This window comes from Monodon monoceros, unplaced genomic scaffold, assembly GCF_005190385.1.
Source record: "Monodon monoceros isolate NGI ecotype Baffin Bay Population unplaced genomic scaffold, NGI_Narwhal_1 Super_Scaffold_3, whole genome shotgun sequence".
Taxonomy (NCBI): domain Eukaryota; kingdom Metazoa; phylum Chordata; class Mammalia; order Artiodactyla; family Monodontidae; genus Monodon; species Monodon monoceros.
The window spans coordinates 39,604,330-39,621,224 of record NW_021703780.1 but is presented as its reverse complement, the minus strand read 5'-3'; positions in this window follow the sequence as shown (position 1 = coordinate 39,621,224).

Genomic DNA, 16,895 nt, shown 5'->3' with positions numbered 1-16,895 from the left:
TTTTTGCATATATTTTCCCCTTAATGTAAAAAATTGTGGTAAAATACACACAACAAAACATTTACTAGCTCAACCATTTTTAAGTGTATAGTTTGATGGTATTAAGTATATTCATATTGTTTTGCAACCATCACCACCATCCAGAACTCTTTTCATCTTACAAAACTGAAACTCTATACCCATTAAACAATAACTTCCCATTTGCCCCTCCAACCAGCCACTGAAAACTACCGTCTACTTTCTGTCTATGTTTTTGACTACTCTAAGTACCTCATATAAATGGAATCATACGTGTTTGTCTCCTGTGGCTGGTTTATTTTCACTTAGCATAATGTCCTCAAGGTTTATCCACACACAAAAAAGGGCACAAATAAAAAGAATGAGATAGAAGAAAAAAGTTGATGTCTTTTAAGTCTCTTTTAATCTATAGGTTCTCCCTCTGTATTAGTTTTTCTATGCTGTGTAACAAATTATCACAAATTTAGTGGGTTAAAACAACACACACATAGGGAATTCCCTGACGGTCCAGTAGTTAAGACTCCTTGCTTTCACTGCCGAGGGCCCGGGTTCAATCCCTGGTCAGGGAACTAAGATCCCGCAAGCTGTGAGACACAGCCAAAAAAAAAGAGAAAGAAACAAAAAAAACACACATATATTATCTCTCAGCTTCCATGGGTCAAAAGCCTGGGCACCACTGAGCTGGATCGTCCTCTCAGGGGCTCACAGGCTGCATTTAAGGTGTTGGTCAGGCTGCATTCTCATCTGGAGACTCAACTAGGGAAGAATCCACTTCTAAGCTCATTCTGGCTGGTTGGCAGTGCTCATTTCCTTGCAACTGCAAAACCGTGGTCTCCAGATGCTTCCCAGTGATTGCTGGAGACGGCCCTTAAGTTCTAGAAGCTGCCCCAAATTTCTTGTCATGTGGCCCTCTCCATATGCTGTTCATAGCCTGGATGTTTTCTTATTTAAGACTAATAGGGGAAATGGTGCTGGGAAAACTGGACAGGTACATGTAAAAGTATGAGATTAGATCACTCCCTAACACCATACACAAAAATAAGCTCAAAATGGATTAAAGACCTAAATGTAAGGCCAGAAACTATCAAACTCTTAGAGGAAAGCATAGGCAGAACACTCTATGACATAAATCACAGCAAGATCCTTTTTGACCCACCTCCTGGAGAAATGGAAATAAAAACAAAAATAAACAAATGGGACCTAATGAAACTTCAAAGCTTTTGCACAGCAAAGGAAACCATAATCAAGACTAAAAGACAACCCTCAGAATGGGAGAAAATATTTGCAAATGAAGCAACTGACAAAGGATTAATCTCCAAAATTTACAAGCAGCTCATGCAGCTCAATAACAAAAAAACAAACAACCCAATCCAAAAATGGGCAGAAGACCTAAATAGACATTTCTCCAAAGAAGATATACAGATTGCCAACAAACACATGAAAGAATGCTCAACATCATTAATCATCAGAGAAATGCAAATCAAAACTACAATGAGATATCATCTCACACCAGTCAGAATGGCCATCATCAAAAAATCTAGAAACAATAAATGCTGGAGAGGGTGTGGAGAAAAGGGAACACTCTTGCACTGCTGGTGGGAATGTGAATTGGTTCAGCCACTATGGAGAACAGTATGGAGGTTCCTTAAAAAACTACAAATAGAACTACCATATGACCCAGCAATCCCACTACTGGGCATATACCCTGAGAAAACCAAAATTCAAAAAGAGTCATGTACCAAAATGTTCATTGCAGCTCTATTTACAATAGCCCGGAGATGGAAACAACCTAAGTGCCCATCATCGGATGAATGGATAAAGAAGATGTGGCACATATATACAATGGAATATTACTCAGCCTTAAAAAGAAACTAAATTGAGCTATTTGTAATGAGATGGATAGACCTAGAGTCTGTCATACAGAGTGAAGTAAGTCAGAAAGAAAAAGACAAATACCATATGCTAACACATATATATGGAATTTAAGAAAAAAAAATGTCATGAAGAACCTAGGGGTAAGACAGGAATAAAGACGCAGACCTACTGGAGAACGGACTTGAGGATATGGGGAGGGGGAAGGGTGAGCTTTGACAGGGCGAGAGAGAGTCATGGACATATACACACTAACAAACGTAGTAAGGTAGATAGCTAGGGGGAAGCAGCCGCAAGGCACAGGGATATTAGCTCGGTGCTTTGTGACAGCCTGGAGGGGTGGGATAGGGAGAGTGGGAGGGGGGGAGACGCAAGAGGGAAGACATATGGGAACATATGTATATGTATAACTGATTCACTTTGTTATAAAGCAGAAACTAACACACCATTGTAAAGCAATTATACCCCAGTAAAGATGTTTAAAAAAAAAAAAAAAAGAATTTCAGGTAGGAACAATAGGATCTATTAAAAAAAAAAAAAAAAAAGACTAATAGGGGAGGACTTTGCTGGTGGTCCAATGGTTAAGACTCCGTGCTTCCACTGCAGGGGGTGTGTGGGTTTGATCCCTAGTCAGGGACGTTCTGCATGCTGCGTGGTAACGCCAAAAAAAAAAAAGAAAAAGAAAAAAAACAAACAAACAGGGGAGTCTCCCCTTCCAGTCTGCTAAGATGGAGTCATATAACAAAACATGCTTATGGGGGTGCCATCCTCTCACCTTTGCCATGGTCTATTGGTTAAGGGCAAGTTGCAGGTCGTACCCACACTCAAGAGGAAGAGATTATACAAGGGCACAACTCATTGGGGGGGGTCAGTTAGGGTATGTTGGCCGTACTCTCCATGCCCCCGCCCGCCCTTTTTTTTCCTTTACAATTAATTTGTTGGAGTATCTGAGTTGTTTGACCTGTAGATTTTCCCTTGGTCTAGATTTCGCTGATTGTACACACAGTGCAGTTCAACATGCTCCTCTGTCACCTGCATTTCTGGCAAACGGGCAGCTGGACCCCAAGGACTGATCAGACTCAGGTTGGATCCTTTTGGCAACATTTCAGGTGGTGACGTGGTCTTCCCTTGGGAGGCACATGGTGTCTGGCTGTCTCTCTTTTTGTGATATTAGCAGCCACTGATGTTCAATGTCTACACCAGTTAATTCACAGAGGGTAACAAAATGATGATGTCCTAATTCTATTATTTCATTTACTGGTTGCAATACTTTTATAAAGAGATGCTTCCCCTTATCTATTATTTGGTTACCCAGTGGCATAAGTCATATTGGGAAGGCAGGATAAATGCTTGATTCATTTCTTTTGTTTTTAAAATTAATTTATTCATTTATTTATTTTTGGCTGTATTGGGTCTTTGTTGTTGCATGCAAGCTTGTCTTTAGTTGTGGTGAGCGGGGGCTACTCTTTGTTGTGGTGCGTGGGCTTCTCATTGCGGTGGCTTCTCTTGTTGCGGAGCACAGGCTCTAGGCACATGGGCTTCAGTAGTTGTGGCATGCAGGCTCAGTAGTTATGGCTTGCGGGCTCTAGAGCGCAGGCTCAGTAGTTGTGGTGCACGGCCTTAGTTGCTCCGCGGCAGGCAGAATCTTCCCAGACCAGGGCTCGAACCCGTGTCCCCTGCATTGACAGGCAGATTCTTAACCGCTGAGCCACCAGGGAAGTCCTGATTCATTTCTTTTCTTTTATTTACCTGTTTCCAAGATAATAAATTGCCTCCCTATCAAGATGACCAATTAATTTTTAATAGCATTATGAAGCACAGATTTAAACATATTTGATTGATTTGAATCCATTGCAATTCTTATCCTTATTAAAGCTCACATGGGCCAGTGGGAGCCTCTTCAAACTGGCTTCTGAGTCCTTTTGACATCCTATTAGCCTTCAAGAGTCTCCTGCTAGCTGCTACATCAAGGTGGTCCAGCCTAATCTTGTATTTTTTTACCTTCCCGCTCCAGACTTGAAAAAGGCATTTCTCTAAGAAGCCCTGTCTTCTTTTTTTATTTTGTAATTTCTTTTTTCTTTCCTTTTCTCTTTCTTTTTTCTCCTGACTTCTTTTCATAGGAAATGGTATTTCAAGACCACATTTTGGGCTCTAGTGATGCTCATTGCTGTTGGGTCGATCACTGTGTCTAGCTTTCTGGCGGACAGAACTAGGAAATGTATACAGTTCCTTGTGAGCTCCTCTGCTATGAGGAAGAAAAGGGGTGTTGGAGCTGAGAGGCAATATATTCATCACTGGCACATCCACTTTTTTTCTGGCTCTTCTCTTTCTTTCATTTCTGTTGTCCCTATTCTGTAGCTCAATCTTATTCCACAAGCAGCAGTTTCTCTCCAGTGTGGGGTTCTGTCCTCACAGGGCAGGGAGCCTTGGGGCTGTTTCAGAAGTTTATAGCACCTCGACCGCTCAGCCCCTTCAAGCCCCTTGCTCTGAGCCACACTCCGGTGTCAGCTGTTCTTCTCAAACTGGCCACGGTGCTTTACCAGGAATATCTGTTGCTTATTTTGGGGTTCTCCTGTTTCCAGGTCACCAGATGCTGCACCATACCCCCTTGCTTCCTTCTGCTTCTTCCCCTACAGATGCAAGTCTTGTAGCTGTCCTTGCTTTGTCCTCACCCTTGTATTTTAAGCTTCATGGAGACAGCTTGTCACCCATTGCGTTGTGAACCTTGTTTGTGGTTTTTGGTCACAGCTAGGGTCACTCCCTCGGCTGGTGTCTGGGGCTAGGCTGGAAGGTCCAGCAGGCCTCACCTGGCATTTCCTCCACGTGGCCTTCCTTCCCCATGTGGAGGCTGGGCGTTCAGTCATGTAAGCTTCTTTAAAGCATGGTGGTGGCTTCCCAGGGAGAGAGTGCAGAAGCAGAAGCCGCTAGGTATCCGAGAAAGGTCACTCTCATTCCCTTCGGTTGATCAAAGCAAGTCACAAGACCCGCCCAGATTTCAGGGGAGGAGACAGACCCCACCCCCCATGGGAGGAGCAGCAGGTGCCGGCTGGTCTGAACCGGAGCCCAAGCTGATGCCCTTAGGAGACTGGGACCAACGGAGGCCTGCACCAGCCACTAAGGGGTGGGGCGGGGAGGGAGGGGTGGGTGGCCGCCAGTCCCAGAAGGAAATTCCAGTGTTCAACTTCACCCGGTATGGAGTTTCCACCTGGGGCTCTGGGGCACAGGGGGATGGGTGGGGCCCTCCTCCCGCGGGGCCAGCGCTGTGCAAAGGAAAGGAATTAGCTTTCAACTTTCCTCTCAACCCCTGTCACTTACAGGCCCTCGAGGGCTGGCAGGACATATGGCCCTGCCGGTGGTAAATCAAGCCGGGAGGCCGGCCAGGGAGAGCCAGATGGAGCAGGAGGCAGGCGCAGAACAACCCCGTGGCTAACGCTCCCGGGCGGCGTGGCAGCTCTGCGGTCCCGGTTCACCGGCCTTGGAGTATCCAGGCTGGGCTCCCTCCCTCGACCACGCCGCCTGGCAGACTAGCTCCTTGTGGTCTGCAGGGCCGGGGCTGCTGAAAGGGAAGGAAGATGATTTGACGACGTGTAAGGGCCACTCCAGCAGTCACGATTCTGTTCCTACCTCGCTGCTCCTCCGCGCGTGGGGCTGAGCCTACTGACTGAGTGTGGAGACAAGTCCGCCTGGAGCCCTGACATTGTGATGGACGAAAGGCAGGGCATTTTCCTCTCTGACACCTCAGCGTTTTTCTGCGGCTGTCTCGGAGCGCCGGCAAGGCTGAGGCCATATGGCAGTTCCACGTCCTCAGCAAGAGAAGTGGATTTTAGCAGATTGGAGAGCCGTTCCAGCTGTCTTTCTGTGCCTTCAAGGTGAAGATTTGACTTTCTGCCTCCGGGCAGATTCCACAGGCTATGCCTTTCGTCCTTAAGAAGCAGAAACAGGGAGTTCCTCCTGCCAGAACTCCCCAGATATCTTTGCCGGCAGGCTCTTGTTGTCAGGAGGATCAGAGGGGGCAAAGATGAGCGCGGATGAGCACCCTGAACTGTGGGAGCTCCGTGCTCCCTCCTCCCTTTGTGGGGCTTGTTCCCCCCAAACTCGGTGTCATTGAGTTGTTTTGAACTGGGAAACACCTTACAGCTCTGATTCTCGCTAGCCCAGGTGCCATCAAGGAATCACGTGGGGAGCTTTACAAAATGTCAGCTTCCAAATCAAAACCACCATGAGATACCACTTGACACCGGTTAGGATGGTTACTATTTAAAAAAACAACAGAAAACAGAGTGTGGGTGAGGGTGTGGAGAAATGGGAACCCTGGTGCACTATTGGTGGTGATGTAAAATGGGGCAGCCACTATGGAAAACAGTATGGAGGTTCCTCAAAAAAATTTTTTTTAAAAAATAAATTTTATTTATTTATTTTTGGCTGTGTTGGGTGTTCGTTCCTGCGCGTGGGCTTTCTCTAGTTGCGGCGAGCGGGGGTCTACTCTTCGTTGCAGTGCCAGGGCTTCTCATTGTGGTGGCTTCTCTCCTTGTGGAGCACCGGCTCTAGGTGTGCGGGCTTCAGTAGTTGCGGCACGCGGGCTCAATAGTTGTGGCACACTGGCTTAGTTGCTCTGCGGCATGTGGGATCTTCCTGGACCAGGGATCAAACACGTGTCCCCTGCATTGGCAGGCAGATTCTTAACCACTGCGCCACCAGGGAAGCCCCCTCAAAATATTAAAAATAGAATTACCCTATGATCCAGCAATCCCACTTCTGGGTATATACCGCAAAGAATTGAAAGCAGGGTCTCAAAGAGACGTTTGTACACCCATGTTCATTGCAGCTATTCACAATAGCCAAGAGGTGGAAGCAACCCACATGTCCATCAGTGGATGAAAGGATAAAGAGAAAGTGGTATGTATGTATGTATGTGATGGAGTATCATGCAGCCTTAAAAAGGAAATTCTGTCACATGGTACAACATAGATGAACCTCAAGGACATTACGCTAAACAAAATAAACCAGTCACAAAAGGACAAATACTGTATGATTCCACTCATATGAAGTACCTGAAGTAGTCAAAATTATAGCAACAGAAAATAGAATGGTGGTTGCCAAGAGCTGGGGGAGAGGAGAAGGGGAATTAGCGTTTAATGGGTATAGAGTTTCAGTTTTGTTTTTTTTTTAAGAGTTTCAGTTTTGCAAGATGAAAAAGTTCTCGAGATCTATTGCACAACAATGTAAATATACTTAACACGACTGAACTGTACACTAAAAACTAGTTAAGATGGTAAATTTAATGTTTTGTGTGTGTGTGTGTGTGTGTGTGTGTTTACCACAACTTTTTTAAAAAAGGGAACTCATTTACATTTGGAAATGCAAACATTAAAAAAAAAAAAGGCAAATTCCTGGGCTTTGCCAGACCTCTAGAATCATAATACCTACAAAAGAGGTTCAGGAAGCTGCTTTTTAAACAAGTCCTCAAGTAATTCTTAAGCCCAGTAATATTTCTTGTCTTAGATGTCGTGCTTAAGAAAACAGGCCCTAGGGCTTCCCTCGTGGTGCAGTGCTTAAGAATCCGCTTGCTAATGCAGGGGACACCGGTTCAAGCCCTGGTCCAGGAAGATCCCATACGCCGAGGAGCAACTAAGTGCGTGAGCCACAACTACTGAGCCTGCGCTCTGGAGGCTACGAGCCACAGCTACTGAGCCCCCGCACCTAGAGCCCATGCTCTGCAACAGGGGAAGCCACCACAGTAATAAGCCAGCACACCGCAACAAAGAGTAGCCCCGGGGCTTCCCTGGTGGTGCAGTGGTTGAGAATCTGCCTGCTGGTGCAGTGGACAGGGGTTCGAGCCTTGGTCTGGAAAGATCCCACATGCCGCGGAGCAACTAGGCCCGTGAGCCATAACTACTGAGCCTGCGCATCTGGAGGTTGTGCTCTGCAACAAGAGAGGCCGCGACAGTGAGAGTGCACCACGATGAAGAGTGGCCCCCGCTTGCCGCAACTAGAGAAAGCCCATGCACATAAACGAAGACCCAACACAGCCAAAAATAAATAAATAAATAAAATTAAAAAAAAAAAAAAGAGTAGCCCCTGCTCGCCGCAACTAGAGAAAGCCTGCGCACAGCAACTAAGACCCAACGCAGCCAAAAATAATTAATTAAAAAAAAAAAAGAAAAGAAAACAGACCCTGAAATCAAACTGCTGGGCAACCCAAACAACCCTAGAAAAACGACTTGTCCTCTCTGTGCCTTAGTTTTCTCATCTGCATAATGGGACTCACAGATAGGAGTGCTGTAAGGATTAAATTAGTTAATAATCACAAAGCATTTGATCCATGCATATATCATGACTATCAAAAATCGAGCGCCTCCTTTTGCCCGAAGGGAACTGAGGCCCAGAGTGGGGAGATGCCAGGTCTAAGCCCACCCCCCAATCCGGCACCAGAGCCAGGAGGAGGACACGGCTCCCAGGCCACAGTCACATGTGCCTCAGTCCCTGGGGTCCAGGCCCAGGGACCCAGAGTCCACAGCTCCTTCCTTGACTCGATGCATTGCAGGTGGGGTGAAGGGGACAAAGTGGGGTGAGGGGAACTGATGGGGCTCAGCGCCTCTATGTCCTGCCCAGCCTCCCTCCCCTTAGGGCTACTGCAGATTCAGCTGTCTGGGACAGGAACCCAGAGGCAGAGATGAGGGAAAGAAGGGAGAGGGACTCTTTTCTGCAGCAAGTGCCACACTCTCCTTCCCAGTACAGATCCCAAGTTTCCAGGAGAAAAATCCTTCCCTTCAGGAGGTGGAGTGCCTACTCGAATAGCAGAGCAATTTTATGGAGCATCGACTCTGCCCTCACAGTATTGCTAGTCCTTCTGACAACACAGCAAAGTGAACTGAGCTGTTCACTCCATTTTTCAGATGGGAAAGTTGAGCCCTGGGGGATCAGCCTGGGCCCAGGCTCACTCTCACACTGCCAGCATGTGGCAGGGCCAGGGTGAGGGCTTAGGACCACCTGGGCCCAAGGCTGTGCAGGCTTCTCCTGGACAGGCCAGGGGGCCTCAAAGAGGTAAGAAAAGGGGCTTCATGATAAACAGATTCAGTGTAATCCCTGTTAAGAGCCCAATAGTGTTTTTTACAGAAATAGAAAAGCTCATCATAAAATTCATATAGAATCTCAAGTGACTCCAGATAGACAAAACAACATTGAAAAAGGTCAGAGTTGGAGATCTCACACTTCCTGATTTCAAAACATACTTTGGAGTGACAGTAATCAAGATGGTACGGTACTGGTATAAAGACAGACATAGAGACAAATGGAACAGAATAGAGAGCCCAGAAATAAACACTTGTGGATATGGCCAAATGATTTCCGACAAGGGTACCAAGACTATGCAATAGGGAAAGGACAGTTTCTTTAACAAATGGCATTGGGAAAACTGGATATCCACACACCAAGGAATGAAGTTGGACCCCTACCTAACACCATGTACAAAAATTAACTCAAAATGCATCAAAGACCTAAACATAAGAGCTAAAACTAGAAAATTCTTAGAAGAAAACATAGGGGAAAATCTTCACGACATTGGATTTGGCAATAATTTCTTGGATATGACACCAAAAGCACAGGCAACAGAAGAAAAAAATAGATAAATTGGACTTCATCAAAATTAAAACCTTTTGGGAATTCCCTGGTGGTCCAGTGGTTAAGACTTGGCACTTCCACGGCTTGGGGCCCGGGTTCAACCCCTGGTCAGGGAACTGAGATCCCACAAGCCACGCGGTGCAGCCAAAAAAAAAAAAAAAAAAAATTAAAAACTTTTGTGCATCAAAGGACACTATCAAGAGAGTAGGGGAGGGAGGGGCAATATTCGGGGAGGGGATTAAGAGGTACAAACTATTAGGTGTAAAATAAGCTACAAGGATATATCGTACAACATGGGGAATATAGCCAATATTTTATAATAACTATAAATGGAGTATAACCTTTAAAAATTGTGAATCATTATATTTTATACCTGTAACATGTAATATTACTGTACAAGAAATATACTTCAATAAAAAATTTTTAAACATTTTTTAATTAAAAAAGAGTAGGGGAAAAATCTGACTGGTTTTTGCCATTTTTAACTGATATAATTCACTTAACATAATAAATTATATGAGATAATTCACATAAAATAAAATGCACCATTTTAAAGCATATAATTCAGTAGCATTTAGCATATTCAGAATGCTGTGCAACCATCACTACTGCTGAATTCCAGAACATTTCCATCACCCCAAAAAGAAATCCCATACCCTTTAGCAGTTATTCCCTCTTCACCCCTCTTCTCACCCCCTGGCAACCACTGATCTACTTTCTGTCTCTATGAATTTGTCAACTGACCTTATTTTTTTTAATATAAAATTTTAAACAGATTTATTTCCATTGTCAATTATCATTGAGAAAATATTTTCCAGAGTAAATGGTATTAACACAAGATCATTTTTCGAGCAATTTTCTATAGCATGCAGTAAAAAATTTTCCATTTTGATTTTTACCACGCTGAGATTATTGCCATTGGGATCCATTCTTTTCTAATCATTTAAAAAATTCCATATGATGTATTGCCTTTTTTTTTTTTTCCTGGGGGAGAGTACATATTAAGTTCCACTGTTTAGAGGTCTTGCAATTGTGAGTTTTCTTTGTGGTTGTATTTCAACTAAGTGTAATTTCCCCGATCAAATTTTGCAGATGTGAGTTTTGTCAAGTTTTGACGTACTGATGATTTCTCAGAACATTCACTGACCTCCCTTACAAAGAATATGCCGTCTCGAACTCTTGAACCCCTGCTATTCTTCATAGCACGATCACCACCTGACATTATTTTATATTTATTTGTGTATATGCTTATCATCTATCTTCCTACCAGACTGTGAGTTCCGTGAAGGTGGGAATTTTGACTGTCTTATGCATGACTGTGTTCCCAGCACCCAGAACAGTTCATGGGCCACAGTAGGCCCTCAATAGATGGAATCAAGGAAAAAATGAAGTATGGCTTGGATAGAACGCTACCAATCTGTATTTGTGTCTTAGTCTATGAGTAAAATCACAAGGAACTTTATTAGACAGAGAGAGAAATGATGCAGGATGGAGAAGGGTCCAGGGCCCACATGATGGGGCCAAACCATCCCACTCCACACTGAGGATAGGCCAAGTCCCAAAGAGCTTCCAGTATTCCCAGGGAGACAGATAATCAACAGAGCAGCCTCTGCTCCACTGGTTGACTTAACTGATGCGATAAAGTGGTGATTTATGGCTTAGGGGCAGCAGGGCACATGGTCAGCAAGACCGGAGATGGTGTGATGGTGCCACCAGACTATGAGGGCAAAAGGAGAGACAAGGGGGTGGAGCTTGGACAACACTTGAGCTGCCATCTCAAGTAGTCACTGGGCACCCAGAATGAAGGCAGGTGGAGAAACAGACCCCACCACTTGGACGAGCACGCGGATGGGAGCTAGTGTTGGGGACAGCTTGGGAAAATACACTCAGTCAGAGCCAAGATAAATAAAGATTTCCCACTTTGCAGGCCACTCGACTCTTCAAAGGGCTTTCGTGCCCACTCTCATCACATACCCGTGAGGGGCGTGGACTGGCTGTGAATGTGAGACAGTACAGCAGTGTGAGGCCACACCAAGCACCACTGCTTCCTTCCTGCATGACCTGCGCAAGCTATTCCACCTCTCTGTGCCCCAGTTTCCTCATCTGTAAAATGGGAGGATAATAATAACGAGTTCCTCATAGCCTTGTTGTGAGAACTAAGTGAGATATTGGCTGTGGTGCGCTTGGAATAGGATCGAGGATAGAGCAAGACCATGTGACCGGTGCTTATCATTACTCTCCCCTTGTATTCATTTTTATCTTTAAATGTACAATTGAATTTTTTGGAATAGGTGATACATTCAAACGGTTCAAACATCAAAAAGGAATACGAGGGTCCACAGAGCGGAGTCTCCCTGCCCTGCATCTGGCCACCCAATTCTCTTCTGGGGAGGTGTCCACTCCTTCCAGGTCCTTGTGTCCTGCCAGGAACGCCCTCTGCATTTACAAGCAGATATGGATATATATTCTTCCGCCATCACTTCGGACACATATATAGGCATGTAGTGACTGTACTCACAGCTTTGCACCTTTGCTTTTTCCTCTTGAAGCAGATATCTGGTGACTGTTTCATACCAGAATGTTAAGGACTGCCTCATTCTTTTTTTTTTTTTAATCACTATCTAACATGATATTTTCTAGCTATTTGTAGTTCTTTTCTGAATTTTTGAATTTTATTTATTTTTTAATACAGCAGGTTCTTATTAGTTATCCATTTTATACATATTAGTGTATGTATGTCAATCTCAATCTCCCAAATTCATCACACCACCCCCCCCACACCACCCCCTCCGCTTTCCCCCCTTGGTGTCCATACGTTTGTTCTCTACATCTGTGTCTCTATTTCTGCCCTGCAAACCAGTTCATCTGTGCTATTTTTCCAGGTTGCACATATATGCGTTAATATACGATATTTGTTTTTCTCTTTCTGACTTACTTCACTCTGTATGACAGTCTCCAGATCCATCCACATCTCTACAAATAACCCAGTTTCATTCCTTTTATGGCTGAGTAATATTCCATTGTATATATGTACCACATCTTCTTTATCCGTTCGTCTGTCGATGGGCATTTAGGTTGTTTCCATGTCCTGACTATTGTAAATAGAGCTACAATGAACATTGTGGTACACGACTCTTTTTGAATTATGGTTTTCTCTGGGTATATGCCCAGTAGTGGGATTGCTGGGTCATATGGTAATTCTATTTTTAGTTTTTTAAGGAACCTCCATACTGTTCTCCATAGTGGCTGTATCAATTTACACTCCCACCGACAGTGCAAGAGGGTTCCCTTTTCTCCACACCCTCTCCAGCATTTGTTGTTTCTAGATTTTTTGATGATGCCCATTCTAACTGGTGTGAGGTGATACATCATTGTAGTTTTGATTTGCATTTCTCTAATGATTAGTGATGTCGAGCAGCTTTTCATGTGCCTCTTGGCCATCTGTATGTCTTCTTTGGAGAAATGTCTGTTTAGGTCTTCTGCCCATTTTTGGATTGGGTTGTTTGTCTTTTTAATATTGAGCTGCATGAGCTGTTTATATATTTTGGAGATTAATACTTTTTTTTTTTTTTTTTTTTTTGCGGTACGCGGGCCTCTCACTGCTGTGGCCCCTCCTGCTGCGGAGCACAGGCTCCTGACGCGCAGGCTCAGTGGCCATGGCTCACGGGCCTAGCCGCTCCGCTGCATGTGGGATCTTCCCGGACCGGGGCACAAACCCGTGTACCCTGCATCGGCAGGTGGACTCTCAATCACTGTGCCACCAGGGAAGCCCCGGAGATTAATCCTTTGTCCGTTGATTCATTTGCAAATAATTTCTCCCATTCTGAGGGTTGTCTTTTTGTCTTGTTTATAGTTTCCTTTGCTGTGCAGAAGCTTTTAAGTTTCATTAGGTCCCATTTGTTTATTTTTGATTTTATTTCCATTACTCTAGGAGGTGGATCAAAAAAGATCTTGCTGGGCTTCCCTGGTGGCGCAATGGTTGAGAGTCCGCCTGCTGATGCAGGGGACACGGGTTCATGCCCCGGTCTGGGAAGATCCCACATGCCGCGGAGCGGCTGGGCCCGTGAGCCATTGCCGCTGAGCCTGCGCATCCGGAGCCTGGGCTCCGCAATGGGAGAGGCCACAACAGTGAGAGGCCCGTGTACTGCAAAAAAAAAAAAAAAATTATCTTGCTGTGATTTATGTCAAAGAGTGTTCTTCCTATGTTTTCCTCTAAGAGTTTTATAGTGTCCAGTCTTACATTAGGTCTCTAATCGATTTTGAGTTTATTTTTGTGTATGGTGTTAGGGAGTGTTCTAATTTCATTCTTTTACATGTAGCTGTCCAGTTTTCCCAGCACCACTTATTGAAGAGACTGTCTTTTATCCATTGTATATGCTTGCCTTCTTTGTCATAGATTAGTTGACCATAGATGTGTGGGTTTATTTCTGGGCTTTCTATCCGGTTCGGTTGATCTATATTTCTGTTTTTGTGTTGGTACTATATTGTCTCGATTACTGTAGCTTTGTAGTATAGTCTGAAGTCAGGGAGTCTGATTTCTCCAGCTCCGTTTTTTTCCCTCAAGACTGCTTTGGCTATTTGGGGTCTTTTGTGTCTCCATACAAATTTTAAAATTTTTTGTTCTAGTTCTGTAAAAAGTGCCATTGGTAATTTGATAGGGATTGCAATGAATCTGTAGATTGCTTTGGGTAGTATAGTCATTTTCACAATATTGATTCTTCCAATCCAAGAACATGGTATATCTCTCCATCTGTTTGTATCGTCTTTCATTTCTTTTATCAGTGTCTTATAATTTTCTGCATACAGGTCTTTTGTCTCCTTAGGTAGGTTTATTCCTAGGTATTTTATTCTTTTTGTTGCAATGGTAAATGGGAGTGTTTCCTTAATTTCTCTTTCAGATTTTTCATCATTAGTGTATAGGAATGCAAGAGATTTCTGTGCATTAATTTTGTATCCTGCTACTTTACCAAATTAGTTAGCTCTAGTAGTGTTCTGGTAGCATCTTTAGGATTCTCTATGTATAACATCACGTCATCTGCAAACAGTGACAGTTTTACTTCTTCTTTTCCAATTTGTATTCCTTTTATTCCTTTTTTTCTATGATTGCCATGGCTAGGACTTCCAAAACTATGTTGAATAATAGTGGTGAGAGTGGACATCCTTGTCCACTGACGAATGCTTTCAGTTTTTCACCATTGAGAATGATGTTTGCTGTGGGTCTGTCATATACGGCTTTTATTATTTTGAGGTAGGTTCCCTCAATGCCCACTTTCTGGAGAGTTTTTTATCATAAATGGATGTTGAATTTTGTCAGAAGCCTTTTCTGCATCACTTTTTTGCCCCAGTCTTTTTTTTTTTAATTAATTAATTTATTTATTTTTGGCTGCATTGTGTCCTCATTGCTGCTCGCGAGCTTTTCTCTAGCTGTGCCGAGTGGGGCCACTCCCCGCCGCAGTGCATGGGCCTCTCATTGCGGTGGCTTCTCTTGTTGCAGAGCACAGGCTCTAGGCACACGGGCTTCAGTAGTTGTGGCGTACGGGCTTAGTTGCTCCATGGCATGTGGAATCCTCCCCCACCAGGGTTCGAACTTGTGTCCCCTTCATTGGCAGGCGGATTCTTAACCACTGTGCCACCAGGGAAGTCCTCATTCTTTTTTATCAGCTGTATAATATTCCACTGCATGGCTGCACCATGATGTGTCTAAGAAACCAGCCATGGGGGGACTCAGGTGGTTTGCAGTCTTCATTGTAACACACCATGTTGTGATGCATCCCCATTGTGTTGGTGAGGAAACTGAGATCTGAGAGGCAAAGTGTCCTACCCCAGGCCACGTGGTGAGTTTGTGGCAGAACCAGGACCAGATCGCAGTGCCCGGCCCTACACCCCATGATGTATTCCCATCTCATCTGGGTTTGGGCCTCCTGGTTCTGGGACATGGAGGAGCTGGCATGAAAAGGGATGGGGGCCAGAGGGTGAGGGTGTTGAGAAGGCAAATGTACCAGAGCTGTTGTTTTCTTCTCCTTGGTCTAACACTTGGCTGCATGAGGAAGGAGAAACGGGAGGAAGGAACACCCCAGGCTCAGACTGAAAAGAAGCAAAGCAGAGACCATGGGCTGGAGTAGTGCTTTGCAAAAGTGAGCCTCGTGGCAGTGCTTTTGACTGACCTCATTTTCTCCTTCAGGTGAGGTTTGCTTTGGAGGAAGTAGAAGCTGAAACACTGCTCAGGATTGGAGAGGAACTCAGCCCTACAATTGAGGAGGCCCAGGATCGAGACCCAGGACAGCCACTGACTCACGAGATCTAGTCACCCAGACTCTCTGGGCCTGGAAGTGGGGGCTTTGACCCAATGGGCCTTTCCTGTCACAAGATCCAGGTTCTGGAGCCACCAGGGGTAGGTTCCAATGCCAACGCAATCGAGCTTCCTTGACAAGTCTCATTTCCTCATCAAAAAAAGTAGGAGTCAAAGTAATGCTGGGTGCAGTAAGAGTCCAATGGGACAATGTATATGGAAGCCCTTGGAAAAACTAAAAATCAACACATCATACAGATTCCCTTTCCCCCAGGTATTAATTCTGAAGCTGATATTACAAATGTTGAACTCTGCTCACAACCACGTCTTCATTATAAAAGATTATTATGAGCAAACCACACCTCTTTGTTGTTCAGAACACAGAAACTAAAAACCAAAGCAAACACAAATACAAAATCTATGTTGAACTCGGCACCCAGCACCTGCTTAGGTATTCTGCCTGCATTTAAGGTATACTGCCACTAGGTGGCGATAGTGTGCAGGCCCTGAAGTCTATTCCAGAGCAGATTCCTTAAGGATCATCTGAAACGTCCTTCCTTTTTATACTTTGAGCAGCTTCACCAAAGGACCCGCTGAGCCTCAGTTTCCTCATCTGTAAAATGGGGATAATAGTACTAAGATCATGTAAAATCCTCCTGTGCACAGCAAGACACTCAGTAAATGTCTGCTTCTTTCCTAGCTGAGTGATTATGACCCTGGCTTTTGGAACCAGAATGCCTGGGTTTGAATCCCAGCTCCACTACTTACCAGCTGTGTGACCTTGGGCAAATTACCTAGCCTCTCTGGGCCTTAGTTTCCTTGTTGGTAAATGGATCTAGTAATCGTAGTTTATATGTGTAAGGTGCTTACAAGTGCCTGGTCCAAGAAAAGTGCTTTGAGTTTGCCACTGTCTATGTATGTGCTGGGGTGAACCCTCTCTCAAGCATAGTCTGGGTCCTAACCCTGGGCACCTCCTAAGATTCAGTGCCTTGTCAAGATCATATGTCTTCAGGGCTTTTTTAACACCCCTGGCATCAGTCATGGACAGAGAAAGCTACAATTCCAAGAGTCCTAACACCCTGGTCTCCGGATTCAA